This window comes from Panulirus ornatus, chromosome 12, assembly GCF_036320965.1.
Source record: "Panulirus ornatus isolate Po-2019 chromosome 12, ASM3632096v1, whole genome shotgun sequence".
NCBI lineage: Eukaryota > Metazoa > Arthropoda > Malacostraca > Decapoda > Palinuridae > Panulirus > Panulirus ornatus.
In genome coordinates, this window is record NC_092235.1 from 21161236 (window position 1) to 21177005 (window position 15770).

General features: G+C 46.7%; 1 long non-coding RNA gene across 1 annotated transcript in view; it reads left to right on the forward strand.

The window, feature by feature from the left end:
• Positions 1 to 15770, forward strand: part of LOC139751718 (uncharacterized) — a 38042-nt gene that overhangs the window by 5559 nt on the left and 16713 nt on the right. The window contains exon 2 of the long non-coding RNA XR_011713406.1: positions 2976 to 3089. This is a non-coding gene — a long non-coding RNA (uncharacterized lncRNA). The remainder of the gene's footprint in view (positions 1 to 2975; positions 3090 to 15770) is intronic.

Below are 15770 nucleotides of genomic sequence, written 5' to 3' on the forward strand. Positions count from 1 at the left end.
TTTGCAGTTTGATTTTGTGTGTGTGTGTGTGTGTGTGTGTGTGTGTGTGTGTGTGACAGGCATAGTTAGGGTACGGTAAGGTTGAATTTCATCAAAGACGTAATTTGATTGTTAGTGGCTGGGCGTGTTTGCATGAGAGGGCCCTAAGTACAAGCCCTGCCTAGTTAAGGGCCCAGTGGTCATAGGCATTGATCCGTAGGCACAGCCCTAGTTAAAGGCCCTAGGTACATGCCCTAGTTAAGAGCCCAGTGGGCACTGGACATACACACACACACACACACACACACACACACATACACACAGACACACCAACACACATACACACATACACACACACACACACACACAGACACACACACACACACACACACCAACACACATACACTTACACACACACACACACACACACACATACATTCACACACACACATACATTCACACACACACATACACTCACACACACACATGCACACACACACACACACACACACACACACACACACACACACGTCAAAATATTTCTACAACCTCTGGTTTTAAAATCAAGGATCTTTGATATGATGGAAGATCCAGTCAATATTCGGGAAAGAGAGAAACGATCTAAAAATAAAAGAAATAAAGATAATAAGTAAATGGAATATATCAATAAATATAGTCTTGCAGACAATGGCGAATACATATTTCTTTTTTTTTTTGCCCACGTAAAAGGCAAATAAAATATTGTGTTTTGGAAGATGGACGGTGTATCTTGGAATTTTCTGTCCCTTCCCCACGAAAAGCTATTCTCTTGCACTGCCATGAATTTTAAGATTTTTAAGTCAGTTTGCCCTCCACATTGTGTGTGTGTGTGGGTGTTTGGGTGTGTGGGTGGGTGTTGGTGTGTGGGTATATGTGTGTGTTTGTGTGAGTGTTTGGGTGGGTGTGTGTGTGTTTGGGTGGGTGGGTGTGTATGTATGTGTGTGTGGGTGTGTGGGTGGGTGTGTGTGTGTTTGGGTGGGTGGATGTGTGGGTGTGTATGTATGTGTGTGTGGGTGTTTGGGCGGGTGTGTGGGTGGGTGTGTGTGTGTTTGGGTGTGGATGTGTGTGTGTGTATGTGTGTGTGTGTGTGTGTGTGGTTGTGTCCTGGCTGAATAAGGGAGTATAATGTGGGCAGAATGTTGTAAGAAGGTGGACTATGACCTTCGCTCTGTGTACAATGCTCCATGTTGTTCTCTTTGTTGACGTATGAAGTTCGGGGGGTCGTAGTCCCCCTGGGGGGGATAGGGGTATGGTTCTAGGGCTGGGCTGTCGTATGACCAAGGGGTCGTAACGTCGTGGTGCTCAAGGGTCGTCGTACCGTCGTCGTGTTCAAGGGGTCGTACCGTCGTGCTCAAGGGGTCGTCGTACCGTCGTGCTCAAAGGTCGTACCGTCGTGGTGCTCAAGGGTCGTCGTACCGTCGTCGTGTTCAAGGGTCGTACTGTCGTGCTCAAAGGTCGTACTGTCTTCGTGTTCAAGGGTCGTCGTACCGTCGTGTTCAAGGGGTCGTACCACCGTCGTGCTCAAGGGGTCGTACCACCGTCGTGGTGTTCAAAGGTTATACAATTTGATCTACGTCGACTTAAAAAGAGGATATACGCAACACTTTAGAATTGGAAAGGTAAAAAAAAAGGTGTTAAAGGCGTAGAAGTATACATGGGAGACTTAGAAAAAGTGTTAATGGCGTAGAAGTATACATGGGAGACTTAGAAAAAGTGTTAATGGCGTAGAAGTATACATGGGAGACTTAGATAAAGTATTAATGGCGTAGAAGTATACATGGGAGACTTAGAAAAAGTGTTAATGGCGTAGAAGTATACATGGGAGACTTAGATAAAGTATTAATGGCGTAGAAGTATACATGGGAGACTTAGAAAAAGTATTAATGGCGTAGAAGTATATACATGGGAGACTTAGAAAAAGTGTTAATGGCGTTGAATGAAACATGGGAGAGGCTTAATACAGGAGGAGAGTTAGGTGTGGCGTCTGTCATGGCGGAGTTAATGAAATGGTTAGCTTTTAAAGGCGAGGTTTGCTTAACTTGAATGAATATGAAGGGCGATTCTTCACTACGACTTCATTCATTCATTCATCAGAAACGCCTGCCTTCTCGTGTGAATGAAGGAAAAGCTCTGGTTATTTCCCCTCATACAATTCTTTGTTTTAACATAAATTTTTACTTCCTTTTTTTTTTTTTTTGGATTAATGTGTTTTCTGAATGAATCAAATTCATTCAAATGAATGAACCCCACACAATTTTCCTTTTTCCATTTTGACCTGAAATAATCCTCTCATTTCATTATCTGTAATGATAATTAGGTCCGCCCCCTTGCGCTACCTGGCTGACGCGGGAAGCAGCGATAAAGTGTTATTATAATAATAATAATGATAATGATAATGGAACTTAGTTTTGACTTCCATCGCGCCAGCCTAAGTCGAAATGGCAGTATGGTTTGGAAACTTGTGGGTGAATTAATGTATGATACAATGCAAGAGTTGATACATGTTTAATGCATACATATATATATATATATATATATATATATATATATATATATATATATATATATATATATATATATATATACATGTGTGGTGAGGTGGCGACGGGAATTAATAAGGGCAGACAGCATGAATTATGTACATGTGTATATATGTATATGTCTGTGTGAGTATATATATGTATACATTGAGATGTATAGGTATGTATATTTGCGTGGGTGGACGTGTATATGTATACGTTGAGATGTATAGGTATATATATTTGCGTGGGTGGACGTGTATGTATATACATGTGTATGTGGGTGGGTTTGGGCCATTCTTTCGTCTGTTTCCTTGCGCTCCCTCGCTACCGCGGGAGACAGCGACAAAGCAAAATAAATATATATGTGTGTGTGTGTGTGTGTGTGTGTGTTATATTTTTCTATATTATAATATATCGTTTTCATTTGGTTACCAGAGCCATGGACTGGGATGTCGTGAACCAGCATGAGTTGTTTCCATCACACTGCAAGTGGATCATTATGTCCCACAGGATCCCAAAGCTGTGGCGAAACTTCAGGGCGAAAACATTGTAAGTTGAACGGTTGGTAAGTTTATATATATATATATATATATATATATATATATATATATATATATATATATATATATTTCCCGACGACTCTTTCTAAGAGTCATTGTGGTGTTCAAAAGGGGGCCCCCTTTATTTTTTTTTACCCCCTTCCCCCTGGAGCTGTTTGAGTTCCAAAGATGCGCCACGTTCAGTAGCAGGGGCCATAGGGTGACACACACACACACACCTCTCCTTCGAAGGTGGTGGTCATTGTTGAACGACGCTCGTTACAAACGACCAACAAGCTTGTTAAGAGCAGTTCCAGAGGAGGGGGAAGGGGGGCCTATCTCCCTCTGGCCAAAGCCTCCCCTCCCCCCCCTCCCATCCCCCATGCCTGCGCTGCTTCCCGTAGCTGGGCAGTGTGGACTTCTTTTCTTCATTTTTTTTTTTTTTTTTTTTTTTGAGTGAGAAGGACTTTACCCCCGGGTGTAACGTCATGCAGGTAGAGTCCGGTAGCACCACTTGTTTTACACACACACGTGTGTGTGTTCGTGTCCTTGTTTTACTTATTCATTTTGGGTTCTATTAAGGGCGAAGTCTTGCTTAAGAGAGAAAGTTCAAGTTGTACACCTAGTTATGTATGGGATTTTAGAATTGTGTGGAGCTATAAACCTATGGGATTTTAGAATTGTGTGGAGCTATAAACCTATGGTATTTTAGAATTGTATGGGGCTGTACAACCGTGGTATTTTAGAATTGTATGGAGCTATACAACCATGGTATTTTAGAATTGTATGGGGCTGTACAACCATGGTATTTTAGAATTGTATGGGGCTGTACAACAGTGGTATTTTAGAATTGTATGGGGCTATACAACCATGGTATTTTAGAATTGTATGGAGCTATACAACCATGGTATTTTAGAATTGTATGGGGCTATACAACCATGGTATTTTAGAATTGTATGGGGCTGTACAACCATGGTATTTTAGAATTGTATGGGGCTATACAACCATGGTATTTTAGAATTGTATGGGGCTATACAACCATGGTATTTTAGAATTGTATGGGGCTGTACAACCATGGTATTTTAGAATTGTATGGGGCTGTACAACCATGGTATTTTAGAATTGTATGGGGCTGTACAACCATGGTATTTTAGAATTGTATGGGGCTGTACAACAGTGGTATTTTAGAATTGTATGGGGCTATACAACCATGGTATTTTAGAATTGTATGGGGCTATACAACCATGGTATTTTAGAATTGTATGGGGCTGTACAACCGTGGTATTTTAGAATTGTATGGGGCTGTACAACCATGGTATTTTAGAATTGTATGGGGCTGTACAACAGTGGTATTTTAGAATTGTATGGGGCTATACAACCATGGTATTTTAGAATTGTATGGAGCTATACAACCATAGGATTTTAGAATTGTGTGGAGCTATACAACCATGGGACTTTGGAATTTTATAGAGCTGTACAACCATGGTATTTTAGAATTGTATGGGGCTATACAACCATGGTATTTTAGAATTGTATGGGGCTATACAACCATAGGATTTTAGAAATGTATGGAGCTATACAACCATGGGATTTTGGAATTTTATAGAGCTGTACAACCATGGTATTTTAGAAATGTATGGAGATGTACAACCATGGTATTTTAGAAATGTATGGAGATGTACAACCATGGTATTTTACACTTTGCATGGAGCCGTTATGAAAAACAAAACAACCATCTACTTGCCATTCTTATCTATCAAACAACTTGCTTCAAGGGCAAGTGAAGCCAGTCTATTTGATGTCTATGTTCGTTTATCCCCATAAAACATGTTTATGTAAACATGCCAGTGGGTGTGTGTGTGTGTGTGTTTGTGTATGTATGTATGTATGTGTGTGTGTGTGTGTGTGTGTGTGTATTTATGTATGTATGTATGTGTGTGGGTGTGTGTGTATGTATGTATGTATGTATGTATGTATGCGTATGTATGTGTGTATGTATGTGTATGTATGTGTGTGTATGTATGTATGTGTGTGTATGTATGTGTGTGTGTGTGTGTGTGTGTTTCCCCCCTCTTTTCTTTTTTCAAAACTATAGAACCAAAATCATTTTTCAAGATGTTTTATATCGTGTGAAGTGGATGCTTTGGTTTTCTTTTCCCTCCTCCTCCTCCTCGTTCTCTCTTCCCCATACGATATGGTATTGGGTGTAAGCTGCTTCCCTCCTTACACAAGGTGTGTAGTGTGTGGGGGTGTGTAGTGTGTGGGGGTGTAGTGTGGGTGGGTGTGTGTGTGTGTGGGGGGGGGGGGGGGTTTAACGCAGCCGCTGAAGTGTGTTTAAGGTAATGGATGTTGGAGGGGGAGGGGATGTTTGGGGGCCCACTTCAGATGCAGAGGCTATTACTTTCCACTCCTAGGGCCCTCCTTCAGCTCCCGAGGAGGGGGGGGGGGGGGGAATGGTGATGTAAGTGGTCGGACGCGGGAGTTGTGTATGGAAGTGAATGTATATACCTGTATATAAATGGTTTGCCTGGTAATTTACAGGGAGGTTGAAGGAGAAGGGGATGGGGGGTGTTTCCTCTCTCTCTCTCTCTCTCTCTCTCTCGGCCGTTTTGATCGAGAGAGAGAGAGAGAGAGAGAGAGAGAGAGAGAGAGAGAGAGAGAGAGAGAGAGAGAGGTGTGGGGTAGGTTAGGTTAGGTTAGGTTAGGTTAGTTGGTGGAGGATGAGGAGGACGTGTGGGGGGTCAGTCATCGTGCTTCCGTCGGTGTCGCCAGGGCTCTCGCTACGCCTCGGTTCCGACGCGGGTAAGAACAGGCTCGGTGATCCACAGAGAGAGAGAGAGAGAGAGAATCATGACTGAAAATGTTCATTTTGGCTTCGAAACGTATTCTTCTCTGACTTAACCTCTGGCGAAAGGGGGACAACATGCATCTCTCTCTAAATCATTGGAATTTTTTTTTCCTTTTTTTTTTACACCGAGTGAGAAAGTTTACTTCTTTTTTGAGGGGGGAAAAAAGAAATATTCCCTTAATTTGCATAAAGGCGTTATTGTAATGGCTTTTAAGAAAATGGTCTCCCTTACCCATATATGAGGCCATAACTTTTATATGTATATATATATATATATATATACTTTCTTTAAACACATTATGTTCTTGTGATATGCAAATGTTTTCATAGTTTGTGGTGAAAGTGTGTTTGTGTGTTTGTGTGTGTGTGTGTGTTTTTTTGGGGGGAGGGGGATGATCTATGTACTCTTATGTATGTTAGTTATGTTATAGAACCTTCTCTGTTATGAGTTGTTATAGAACCTTCTCTGTTATGAGTTGTTATAGAACCTTTCTGTTATGGGTTGTTATAGAACCTTCTCTGTTAGTGGTTGTTATAGAACCTTCTCTGTTATGGGTTGTTATAGAACCTTCTCTGTTATGGGTTGTTATAGAACCTTCTCTGTTATGAGTTGTTATAGAACCTTCTCTGTTATGAGTTGTTATAGAACCTTCTCTGTTATGGGTTGTTATAGAACCTACTCTTTTATGGGTTGTTATACAACCTTCTCTGTTATGGGTTGTTATAGAACCTTCTCTGTTATGGGTTGTTATAGAACCTTCTCTGTTATGGGTTGTTATACAACCTTCTCTGTTATGGGTTGTTATACAACCTTCTCTGTTATGGGTTGTTATACAACCTTCTCTGTTATGGGTTGTTATAGAACCTCTGTTATGGGTTGTTATAGAACCTTCTCTGTTATGGGTTGTTATAGAACCTCTGTTATGGGTTGTTATAGAACCTTCTCTGTTATGGGTTGTTATAGAACCTTCTCTGTTATGGGTTGTTATAGAACCTTCTCTGTTATGGGTTGTTATACAACCTTCTCTGTTATGGGTTGTTATACAACCTTCACCAACATATGTGTGAGTGGACTCTTTTAACGTCCAGTCCAGTGAGGCACACTGGTTTGTCCCCCCTCCTCCTCCTCCTCCAAGCCCGTCCAGGGACAGTCCAGTAAGACTGGGACAGTCCCGGTTCCCCATGGTTCGTCTAGTGACGTCTTGGGACAGGCCTGGTTCCCCACGGCTTGTCTAGTGACGTCCTGGGACAGGCCTGGTCCTCATGGCTTGTCTAGTGACGTCCTGGGACAGTCCAGCGAGGCTCCTGCTCGTCCAGTGACGTCCAGGGACGTTCCAGTAAGGCTCCAGGTCCCCCCCCCCCCACGGCCCGTCTGGAGACGTCCTGGGACATTCCAGTAAGGCTCCAGGTCCCTCCACGGCCCCACGTCTGGAGACGTCCTGGGTCAGTGTGGTGAGGCTCCAGGTCCCTCCACGGCCCCACGTCTGAAGACGTCCTGGGACAGTGTGGTGAGGCTCCAGGTCCCCCCACGTCTGGAGACGTCCTGGGACAGTGTGGTGAGGCTTGCAGTCCCCACCGTCAGGTGACGTTCCAGGGAACAGGTCAGGGGACACGGGGGTCCGTAATTGCTCTCGAGTTTCCAGGCGTCACCTTCCAGTCGGTCACCAGAGACCACAGGTGAAGCCTTACCATGGTCTCTGCTGGCCAGGGGGGTGGGTCTGTGGTCTCTCCTGGCCAGGGGGGTGGGTCTCTGGTCTCTCCTGGCCAGTGGGGTGGGTCTCTGGTCTCTCCTGGCCAGTGGGGTGGGTCTCTGGTCTCTGCTGGCCAGGGGAGTGGGTCTCTGGTCTCTGCTGGCCAGGGGAGTGGGTCTCTGGTCTCTCCTGGCCAGATGGGTGGGTCTCTGGTCTCTGGTCTCTCCTGGCCAGGGTGGGGGGTCTCTGGTCTCTCCTGGCCAGGGGTGGGTCTCTGGTCTCTCCTGGCCAGGTGGGTGGGTTTCTGGTCTCTCCTGGCCAGGTGGTGGGTCTCTGGTCTCTCCTGGCCAGGTGGGTGGGTCTCTGGTCTCTCCCCCTCCCTCCCTCCCTCCCCTCCCTCCCTCCTTTCCCCTCTCCCTCTCCTCCCTCCCTCCTTTCCCCTCTCTCTCCTCCCTCCCTCCCTCTCCCCCTCCATCTCCCTCCCTCCCTCCCTCTCCCCCTCCCTCTCCTCCTCCCCCTCCCTCTCCCTCCCTCTCCTCCTCCCCCTCCCTCCCTCCCTCCCTCTCCTCCTCCATCCCTCTCCTCCCTCCATCCCTCTCTCCCCTTTCCCCCCTTTCCCCTCCATCCCTCTCTCCCCTTCCCCCCTTTCCCCTCCCCCTTTTTTCAAGGGCGGGCCACCACACACTCGCTGGGTTAAGCCAGCACCACAAGCAAGGCCCGGGTTAGCTAACCTTAGATTAGCTCGGTCAGCCATGACAAAGGCCCTGCGTCAGTTGATTCTCCGTCAGGAGACTGTCAGCTCCTGCGTCAGTTGATCCTGCGTCAGGAGACTGTCTTGCCCTCCGTCAGGAGACTTGCCCTTCGTCAGTTGATCCTCCGTCAGGAGACTTGCCCTTCGTCAGTTGATCCTCCGTCAGGAGACTGTCAGCTCCTGCGTCAGTTGATCCTCCGTCAGGAGACTGTCAGCTCCTGCGTCAGTTGATCCTCCGTCAGGAGCCTGTCTTGCCCTTCGTCAGTTGATCCTCCGTCAGGAGCCTGTCTTGCCCTTCGTCAGTTGATCCTCCGTCAGGAGACTTGCCCTTCGTCAGTTGATCCTCCGTCAGGAGACTTGCCCTTCGTCAGTTGATCCTCCGTCAGGAGACTGTCAGCTCCTGCGTGTTGATCCTTCGTCAGGAGACTGTCAGCTTCTGCGTCAGTTGATCCTCCGTCAGGAGACTGTCAGCTCCTGCGTCAGTTGATCCTCCGTCAAGAGACTGTCAGCTCCTGCGTCATTTGATCCTGCGTCAGGAGACTGTCAGCTCCTGCGTCAGTTGATCCTCCGTCAGGAGACTGTCAGCTCCTGCGTCAGGAGACTGTCAGCCTTATATCCCCCCCCCCTTCCCCCTCCCTCCCTTCCCTTTTTTTTTAAGGGATGATACCTAAATGCCTCCCTTAATTAAAGGATAGACTGTCGTACTCATAAACCCCCTCCCCCCCTTTTTTTTTAAGGGACAGTACCTAAATGCCTTCTTGAAGGATAAGGGCAGAGGGAAGGCCCTCTCGACCTCGCGAAATTCTTAAAGACAGAAGACGACTCTCTCTCTCTCTCTCTCTCTCTCTCTCTCTCTCTCTCTCTCTCTCTCTCTCTCTCTCTCTCTCGCTCTACTCTCTCTCGCCCTTACTCTCTCTCGCTCTTACTCTGTCTCTCGCTCCTTCTCTGCCTTTCGCTCTCTTCTCTTACTCTTTCTCTTACTCTCTCTCTCTCTCTCTCTCTCTCTCTCTCTCTCTCTCTCTCTCTCTCTCCCTTACTCTCTCTCTCGCTCTTACTTTGTCTCTCGCTCCTTCTCTGCCTCTCTCTCTCTCTCTCTCTCTCTCTCTCTCTCTCTCTCTCTCTCTCTCTCTCTCTCTTACTGTCTCTCGCTCTTTCTCTCGCCCTTACTCTCTCTCGCTCTTACTCTGTCTCTCGCTCCTTCTCTGCCTTTCGCTCTCTCTCTCTTACTCTTTCTCTCTCTCTCTCTCTCTCTCTCTGTGTAGAAGCCGTCGTCGTCCGTATCATGAGTCTTCGAGCCGCGGGCGGGCGGGGGGGCGACGCGCCCCTCGGGTTGATCCTGGCTCGGGAGCATCATGTGTGTGTGGGGGAGGGTTGAACCCCATCTGGGACGAGACGCTCCCAGGCCGCTCGCCCCAAGGAGCTTTGAAGTGCTCCCGAGGTTGTAAAGTGCGTTGCGAGGTTGTAAAGTGCGTTGCGAGGTTGTAAACTGCGTTGCGAGGTTGTAAAGTGCGTTGGGAGGTTGTAAAGTGCGTTGGGAGGTTATAAAGTGCGTTGCGAGGTTGTAAAGTGCGTTGCGAGGTTGTAAAGTGCGTTGCGAGGTTGTAAAGTGCGTTGGGAGGTTGTAAAGTGCGTTGGGAGGTTATAAAGTGCGTTGGGAGGCTATAAAGTGCGTTGCGAGGCTGTAAAGTGCGTTGCGCGGCTGTAAAGTGCGTTGCGAGGTTATAAAGTGCGTTGCGAGGTTGTAAAGTGCGTTACGCGGCTGTAAAGTGCGTTGCGAGGTTGTAAAGTGCGTTGAGAGGTTATAAAGTGCGCTGGGAGGTTTTAAAGTGCGTTGCGCGGCTGTAAAGTGCGTTGGGAGGCTGTAAAGTGCGTTGCGAGGTTGTAAAGTGCGTTGCGCGGCTGTAAAGTGCGTTGGGAGGTTGTAAAGTGCGTTGGGAGGTTATAAAGTGCGTTGGGAGGTTTTAAAGTGCGTTGGGAGGCTTGTAAAGTGCGTTGCGAGGCTGTAAACTGGGTTCCGCTGTTGCAAAGTGCGTTGCGCGGCTGTAAAGTGCGTTGGGAGGTTGTAAAGTGCGTTGGGAGGTTATAAAGTGCGTTGGGAGGCTGTAAAGTGCGTTGCGAGGCTGTAAAGTGCGTTGCGAGGTTGTAATGTGCGTTGCGAGGCTCTAAAGTGCGTTGGGAGGCTGTAAAGTGCGTGGGGAGGACGAGTCTGTGGGGGATGGCTTGGGCGGGAATCGTCTTCGTCGTCAGCTGTCCACATGCCAGGGTTGAGCACTACGTATATAAAGTATAAGTAGACACAAGTATAAGTAGACACAAGTATAAGTAGACACAAGTATAAGTAGACACAAGTATAAGTAGACACAAGTATAAGTAGACACAAGTATAAGTAGACACAAGTATAAGTAGACACAAGTATAAGTAGACACAAGTATAAGTAGACACAAGTATAAGTAGACACAAGTATAAGTAGACACAAGTATAAGTAGACACAAGTATAAGGTACGAACTGTTTAGAATATAGAGGCCTTGATTTTAAGGAATAGGAAGTGCTTAGAATATAGAGGTTTTGATTTAAAAAATGATGATGAGTTTGGTTGGAAAGTTGACTCTCTCTCTCTCTCTCTCTCTCTCTCTCTCTCTCTCTCTCTCTCTCTCTCTCTCTCTCTCTCTCTCTCTCTCTCTCTCTATCTATCTATCTATCTCTCTGATAAGACAGGAATTGAACCGATCTATCGTCAATCATATATATATTGCTTGTACAAGAAGAAGAAGAGGCAGAAGCGAGCCTTTTAACAAGCCCCTTTGGGATGGTGTATGAAATGACCCCCTTCCCAACCAGGTGAAGAAGGTCCAAAGAGCGTACAGGACCGACACAGGCCACGAAAGGCTTTGGGAAAAGACGTTTCAACACTGAAGTGCACTTCATCCTCCCCCGCTTCAGGAAGTGACCGTAATGATATCAGATTCTCTTCAAACGAAATGGCTCATTAAAAGCTCTTTCCCACCACCCCACACCTTCCACCCTTCTTTTTTTTTTTTTTGATCAAGAAGTTGACGGGTGAGGGAGGGCGAGGGGGAAAAAAACACACACAACTTCGGTCTAATTACCAGGAGGAGAAGGGACTCTGCCCTACTATCTTTGGCGACCCGCTACACGCTAAGGACAAACTCTGAAGTAATTATGGTGGCTACTTCAGGAAAAGGGGGGAGAGAGGGGGGTCATTATTAACATCTCCATTAACAAGGCCAGGTTAATGGGGGAAGGAAGGGTTGGGGGGAGGGTGTGTATATGGAGAGAGAGAGAGAGAGAGAGAGAGGGTATGAAGTGGTATTTGAGAAAGGACCCGGTTGTTATAACCAGGCAGTGAGACAAGCAAGACAGACGTAGAAAATGGGGCCTTCATGAACGACTTTTCAGATTTGTTCAACAGGTTTTGAACAGATGTAAAGAGGCGAGGGTCGTTTGTTAACTTTACAGGGAACTACAGAATGGGGTAGTTCACTTTACCGAGAACTACAGAATGGGGTAGTTCACTTTACAGAGAACTACAGAATGGGGTAGTTGACTTTACAGAGAACTACAGAATGGGGTAGTTGACTTTACAGAGAACTACAGAATGGGGTAGTTCACTTTACAGAGAACTACAGAATGGGGTAGTTAACTTTACAGAGAACTACAGAATGGGGTAGTTCACTTTACAGAGAACTACAGAATGGGGTGTGTGGTAGGGTTGTATGTGTATAACAGGTTGTAGATAAGATTCTAAGGAAGGTTGTAATGTTCTCTTTTTTGTATCGTACACAAAAATGATCTTTGCGCCAGTGAACGAAAGATCTCATAAATGATCAATTGATATCTTTAAGGGAGTTCGTTCTGTTATCTTTAAGGGGGAGTTCGTTCTGTTATCTTTAAGGGAGGTCGTTCTGTTATCTTTAAGGGGGAGTTCGTTCTGTTATCTTTAAGGGGGAGTTCGTTCTGTTATCTTTAAAGAGGTTCTGTTATCTTTAAGGGGGAGTTCGTTCTGTTATCTTTAAGATGGAGTTCGTTCTGTTATCTTTAAGGGGGGTTCGTTCTGTTATCTTTAAGGGGGAGTTCGTTCTGTTATCTTTAAGGGGGAGTTCGTTCTGTTATCTTTAAGGGGGAGTTCGTTCTGTTATCTTTAAGGGGGAGTTCGTTCTGTTATCTTTAAGATGGAGTTCGTTCTGTTATCTTTAAGGGGGAGTTCGTTCTGTTATCTTTAAGGGGGTTCGTTCTGTTATCTTTAAGGGGGAGTTCGTTCTGTTATCTTTAAGGGGGAGTTCGTTCTGTTATCTTTAAGGGGGAGTTCGTTCTGTTATCTTAAAGGGGGGAGTTCGATATGTTATCTTTAAGGGGGAGTTCGTTCTGTTATCTTAAAGGGGGGAGTTCGATATGTTATCTTTAAGGGGGAGTTCGTTCTGTTATCTTTAAGGGGGAGTTCGTTCTGTTATCTTTAAAGAGGTTCTGTTATCTTTAAAGGGAGTTCGTTCTGTTATCTTTAAGGGGGGTTCGTTCTGTTTATTTAAGGGAGTTCGTTCTGTTATCTTTAAGATGGAGTTCGTTCTGTTATCTTTAAGGGGGAGTTCGTTCTGTTATCTTTAAGGGTAAGTTCGTTCTGTTATCTTTAAAGGGAGTTCGTTCTGTTATCTTTAAGGGGGGTTCATTCTGTTTATTTAAGGGAGTTCGTTCTGTTATCTTTAAAGAGGTTCTGTTATCTTTAAGGGGGAGTTCGATCTGTTATCTTTAAGGGTGAGTTCGTTCTGTTCTCTTTACGGGAGTTCGTTCTGTTATCTTTAAAGAGGTTCTGTTATCTTTAAGGGGGAGTTCGTTCTGTTATCTTTAAGGGGGTTCGTTCTGTTATCTTTAAAGGGGGTCGTTCTGTTTAAGGGGTTCGTTGTGCTCCCAGATATTCCTTTTTTTTCAGTGTCTTAAGCCATTGTTAAAAATGTTTCATGTGTGTAATCTTCGTATTGGTGTGTGTATATATATATATATATATATATATATATGATTCAAGAATTTTTCTTTTTTTAATTTTCCAAAAGAAGGAACAGAGAAGGGAGCCAGGTGAGGATATTCCCTCAAAGGTCCAGTCCTCTGTTCTTAACGCTACCTCGCTAACGCGGGAAATGGCGAACAGTATGAAACAAAGATACATGATAAAGGAAGAGATAAGAGGGGAGAAAATGATTTACGAATCGTGTATCAGAACGAGATAAAGAATCATTTATAATTTACCACAGGAAGACTAGGAAATCATAACTAGTTTTCAGTTAATGGAAGAATTCACCTCTTTTTTTTTTTATATACAGACGGTATTCATATCCCCGTGTGCTCTCCTTGCTGTAGGCGCGCCCTCTGTGTCTGTGTCTCTGTGTCTGTGTCTGTGTTTCATCCAATAATGGAAGAAAGAAAAAATCGTCTCAGCGATAGATTGGCCCACAACCGCTGCGAAAGCATCAAAGAGAAATGTGGCCAGAGCGAGATCATGATGCTGTTGTGGACGTGTGTGTGTGTGTGTGTGTGTGTCTATGTCGATTTTGATGCTGTTGTGGACGCGTGTGTGTGTGTGTGTGTGTATGTGTGTCTGTGTGTGTGTGTGTCAATAAAGATTGTGCACATATCAGACATGGTTGGAGGCTGGATCGTGTATATATATATATATATATATATATATATATATATATATATGGTAAAGCCAGCTGGTGGGCTGGGCTGAGCGAGGGAGAGGGTTGTGTACGTACGTACGAAGGTTGTGCCCCAGGGGGAGAGACGTTCCACGGGGGTTGTGACCCAGGGGGAGAGACGTTCCAGGGGGGTTGTGACCCAGGGGGAGAGACGTTCCACTGGGGTGGCCAGGGATGATGGGATGAGTGGAGGAAATAGCTTTCGAAGTGCCTGGGTGGCGGAAGACGGTGGCCTGGCTCACCCACCGCGGGTGTAAGAGACGAGACACGTGAACGATGGGCGACCAATGGTGGGTTTCGTGTGACCAAAGGTGGAATTGCCATGTTGAGGGCAATTAAGGTGTTTTCTGAGGGTTTAGGGGGGGGGGGGTTGGTACTGTCTTGACCCCAGGGTCACGACAAGGAGACGTGGGTCCTCAATGTGTATATATATATATAGCAGCCACGATCGCCAGAGAATTTATATTAAAAGGAATGCCAAAGCTATATTGTATTGTGGCGTCGCACAACATATAGATTGGTTTTTTCCCTTGTGGTGACGACTCGATGGGATGAAGGCTGAGTTTATCCGTTCATATCATAGTTTCCATGGCTGTGTATGCAGATTGAGCGGTTCTCACGGTCGGGTGCAATGTTCCCACGGTCGGGTGCAATGTTCCCACGGTCGGGTGCAATGTTCCCACGGTCGGGTGCAATGTTCCCACGGTCGGGTGCGATGTTCCCACGGTCGGGTACAATGTTCCCACGGTCGGGTACAGTGTTCCCACGGTCGGGTGCAATGTTCCCACGGTCGGGTACAATGTTCCCACGGTCGGGTGCAATGTTCCCACGGTCGGGTGCAATGTTCCCACGGTCGGGTGCAATGTTCCCACGGTCGGGTGCAATGTTCCCACGGTCGGGTGCAATGTTCCCACGGTCGGGTGCAATGTTCCCACGGTCGGGTGCAATGTTCCCACGGTCGGGTGCAATGTTCCCACGGTCGGGTGCAATGTTCCCACGGTCGGGTGCAATGTTCCCACGGTCGGGTGCAATGTTCCCACGGTCGGGTGCAATGTTCCCACGGTCGGGTGCAATGTTCCCACGGTCGGGTGCAATGTTCCCACGGTCGGGTGCAATGTTCCCACGGTCGGGTGCAATGTTCCCACGGTCGGGTGCAATGTTCCCACGGTCGGGTGCAATGTTCCCACGGTCGGGTGCAATGTTCCCACGGTCGGGTGCAATGTTCCCACGGTCGGGTGCAATGTTCCCACGGTCGGGTGCAATGTTCCCACGGTCGGGTGCAATGTTCCCACGGTCGGGTGCAATGTTCCCACGGTCGGGTGCAATGTTCCCACGGTCGGGTGCAATGTTCCCACGGTCGGGTGCAATGTTCCCACGGTCGGGTGCAATGTTCCCACGGTCGGGTGCAATGTTCCCACGGTCGGGTGCAATGTTCCCACGGTCGGGTGCAATGTTCCCACGGTCGGGTGCAATGTTCCCACGGTCGGGTGCAATGTTCCCACGGTCGGGTGCAATGTTCCCACGGTCGGGTGCAATGTTCCCACGGTCGGGTGCAATGTTCCCACGGTCGGGTGCAATGTTCCCACGGTCGGGTGCAATGTTCCCACGGTCGGGTGCAATGTTCCCACGGTCGGGTGCAATGTTCCCACGGTCGGGTGCAATGTTCCCACGGTCGGGTGCAATGTTCCCACGGTC